The sequence below is a fragment of the Cupressus sempervirens genome, unplaced genomic scaffold, assembly GCF_028749045.1.
Source record: "Cupressus sempervirens isolate cs-2001-9-10 unplaced genomic scaffold, ASM2874904v1 CseChr00s100001_01, whole genome shotgun sequence".
NCBI classification, from domain to species: Eukaryota; Viridiplantae; Streptophyta; class Pinopsida; order Cupressales; family Cupressaceae; genus Cupressus; species Cupressus sempervirens.
The window spans coordinates 457,501-461,003 of record NW_028322205.1 but is presented as its reverse complement, the minus strand read 5'-3'; positions in this window follow the sequence as shown (position 1 = coordinate 461,003).

The window sequence follows — 3,503 nt, the reverse complement described above, 5'->3', positions numbered from 1 at the left end:
ACCTATATTGTGATAGGGAGCACATCTGGGGCACTACCCCAGGACCTTGCAAGGGCATTGTCCCTTGACCCCATCTTAGGGGTGCTACCCCTTGACCCTGTCTTGGTCCCCCATGGAAATAATTTGAAGGGAAACTGCATCAAATAAACCTCTAAGTCTAATTAGGCTCTATATCACAAAAAAATGAAAGATATATTTCTTGAAACTATTGATGTTGAAGATTTAAATGAATATGCCCCTATCATATTTGATCAATTTTTAAAAATTAGGGAGAATTTAAATGAACTTGCTATGGACACAAGGGAAAAATTAATGTAGAGGATAGGAAATTTGAGAATAAGGCATTGGAGAAAATTGTAGAAGAAATTGTAGTAAAATAGGTTGAACTTTCTAATCTTGTAAATAATTTTGAAAAGATAGTTCAAAATATAAATACATTGTTTATGAATATATGTAATGTCACATAATTCAAAAAAGAATTAAGAGATAAAATGGACAAGATTGATGTTGATTTTTAGGTGAGTGGGAATACACTTACCTTGGATGCAAGTTCAATTTTAGTACATTTGCCAAAAATAATATTTCTACAAGGTAAGTAGTTTGAATTGATACAAGAAGAGTATTAAATAAGGGTAGAGATTACAACATTTCAAGCTTTGTTGACACCTCATTTGGAGGTAATGCAAAGACATTTGGAGACTTCCAAGGATCTAATTTAGAGAAATTAGAATATATCTATTGTAGATAATATGATGGCTTTAGCTACCAGATTGGAGATTGAACACCAAATTCTTAACACATGCAAGAAAAATCAGGATACTAAAATGTCTATTGTAATGAAATGGCATCACCCATATTTTGCTAAGTTTGGTAAAGTCCCCATTCCCATGCTTAATGTTATTGTAGGGAAACCATGATGAAAACGAGGGGGAAATATTGTACAAAAATACAAGGGAGATATTATGTATACCAAGAAACATGGCAATGTATATAGTTACTAAGCTAAGGTATGAAGTAAACCTAAAGGAGGAGTTGTAGTTTTGAAGCTTTTTTAATGTATAAAATGTATATAGTTACTAAGCTAAGGTATGATAAGTGTTTTTTCTACAAATTTCAAAGGGGAATATTGTTCACCCTAAAGACAATTTTCTATTAGTGCAAAATATTTAATCATTTACTAGGAAATGTTGCTAAGTCATCACTACGACCTAACCACTATATTGGTCAAGATATAAAGTAAAGAACTGAATAAGTTTAGTATGTGTCGATGCAGTTATAGTTTCCAAGTGCAGACATGCATCATCAAGAAATTCATAATCATTGAGCATTTTAGGGTTATCGAGTGATTTAGGAGGCAACACACGTTGAGTATTTTAGAAGATAGATTCTTTTTTTGGCTGAATCAAGTGTGTGTCAAGGGAAAACATGAGGAACAATCATATTTGAGCACTAGGAGTTATATATGTCGAGTAACATTTTTTGTATTTGAGTTTGTAATGGCACAAACTAATTTGTGAACCATTTTTTTTTGAGCTAGAAACATGTTTCCAAGTTTGAGGTGTGAACCAAGGAGGCAATTATGCATGTAATTGTGGATCATTAATCCCTATGTTATGTGATCAACAAATCATAAAAATGGAATATCTAAGAGGAAAAAAGAATGAATCTTAATTGTTGATCAAGATCTAGAGAAGTTTCTTTAGATGGCTATAAAAATATGGTTTAAGACATAATTTTGTGTTGTTTAATTTTTAGTGACAGGATTGCACAATTGAAGTAAGTCAGAGGTTAAATGACTGAGATTGAGCAGTGAAGAAAGGAGATATTTCATATTTGTCATAATGAGGTGATTACATATTGAAAAGAGAAGATATATCATCAGCAATCAAGTGAAAACCAAAGGACCATGGTATTGATTACATTCTAACCAGTGTATCATGTGAATCTCTTAACAAAGTGGTCCTAATAGACCTATTGCAAATCTCCTAACAAAGTTCTCAGTTTATAGCGATGTATAATTCCTTTAATCAAGGTAGATTTAATTTTATTCTAATATTTTAACAAATCAAACACCTTATAGTGTAGATCATCAAAAGTGATCAAAGTTGTAGTCCCTAACAGGCATACTTTATTGCTAAAATAGTGAATATTTTGTGGTTGTCATCCCCACCATAGTTTTACCTTGTTCTTGGAGGGTTTCTCCATTACCACATCTTGTGTTATATGTTGATCTATTGTTTATGTGTTCTATTAATGTTATTAGATGTTAGAATTAATGTTACATATTTTTCTATGATGATGCATGGTTAAGGTTAAGGTTGAGATATTTGGTGAGCTAAGTTTGAATGTGATTCATGTTTGAAGTGGTAAAATTTTGATGGATTTTTATTCACCAAGAATAAAAATTAATTTTAGAATGCACTAGCATCTCACTTTCCCATTAAATTTCCAACATGATGAACTTTTGTGTAAAGGTGACATTTTGTACTACAAAAGAGACAGTATTCAAGGTATAGGAGATAAAATTGATATCAAAGGCGATATTCTTTCTCTCAAAAGAGATTTCTTTATGCTTCTTGAGCTTGCATGTATGCAATCTATAACAAAGAATCTCAAAAGCATGTTAAGATAGTGAGGCATGGGCCCAATGATATGTGTCATTTTTTTGTGTATAATTTGAATCTTACAAACCTTTATAGAAAGCTACTATGATCAATTGATTTCAATATCAAAGATATAGAATTAGATAAATAAATCATGAGCATTCTATGGACCTCAAATTCTAAAGACTTGAGTTATGCTCTCAGATACAATTATCATCCTCAATTAATGTTCGTAAATATATTTTTCATTTGAAAATGATGTAACTCAACCCAATGGAGTTTATGTGATAAATTATTCCCAATAGTAGGATAGGCCCTTGATAAGAAACCTTCATCTGCACTAAGAGGGACAGCTCCCACATATGATATAAATTTTGAGTTTTAAAGGTTTAAAGGGAAAAATAAGTATCAAGATTTTCATCACTTGATTCTTTGCTCAAAGAATATGTAAACTTATAACAAGAACTCATGTTGATAAATATTTAAACTCTATCATGAATACTAATGAACTATACATATGGGTATCAAGTGAAGAAACTCTATATCATAGGTATAGTTTTAGGATACCAAGAAAAAAGTAGTTTATCACATAGAATGGATTATTAATTGACTATTTTCCTTTACCAAAAGAGAGAGAATAAAATACTATATTCTCATATGATGAACATAACTAATAAGAGTTTCAGAAACCAAAGGCATTGAAAATACTTTCAAATTAACTTTGTTTACAATATATGAAATAATACTACTTCAATGCTAAAATTGTTCTTTCTATTCTCCAAGTTTCAAAAAGTCTCATTGCAAAGACAACATGATCCCTTATATAGATCCAAGGTTAAGAATGACTCCTCTATGGTCAATAAATATCTCCCAATTACGTGTTTTGGGAGAGGTTAATTA